This window comes from Lipotes vexillifer, unplaced genomic scaffold, assembly GCF_000442215.2.
Source record: "Lipotes vexillifer unplaced genomic scaffold, Lipotes_vexillifer_v1.1 scaffold327, whole genome shotgun sequence".
NCBI classification, from domain to species: Eukaryota; Metazoa; Chordata; class Mammalia; order Artiodactyla; family Lipotidae; genus Lipotes; species Lipotes vexillifer.
Genome location: NW_006771143.1, coordinates 236575 through 237223, shown reverse-complemented (window position 1 = coordinate 237223; position 649 = coordinate 236575).

Genomic DNA, 649 nt, shown 5'->3' with positions numbered 1-649 from the left:
AGGTAAGTGAAGAATAAGTAAACATTTCCTTGAGAATATATAAGTACAAACTGGCCCCTCAATGGGTCTGAAAAGCCTCAAGGAGTTTAGTGGAGAGCTTAGCTTAGAATGTTTCCAGCTGGTAATGCCCCCAGATGACTGGCAGAAACAAATGAAAATTATTTGGAGGAATTCCAACTTCAGTTTAGGCCTCAACCACCAAGGAAAATGAACTTTCATGGTAAAAAAATCATAAAGCACCCAAGGAGACAAGACATCATAAATGAGAATCTACCAAAACAATCAAAACAATAGGCCTCCCAAAACTATAAACACTGGAATTATGAGACAGAATGTACAATCATGGTTAATATGATTAAATAGATAGAAGCTTGAAAACATAAATAGGTAACAAGTAGATTTGAAAAATAACTAAATAGAAATTCTATAAATTATTAACATAATAATTAAAAACAGTGAAAAGATTAACCATCAGATTAGACACAGCAGAAAAGAGAATTGGTGAAGTAATGTCTGAAGAGCTTATCTAAAATACAGTCCAGAGAGAAGTGAAAAACATGATAGAGAAGTTAATAGCTGTGGAGAATGAAGGAAGAATATACTTTTTATCAGAGTTCTAGAAGGAGATTATAGAGTCAATGGGAAAGAG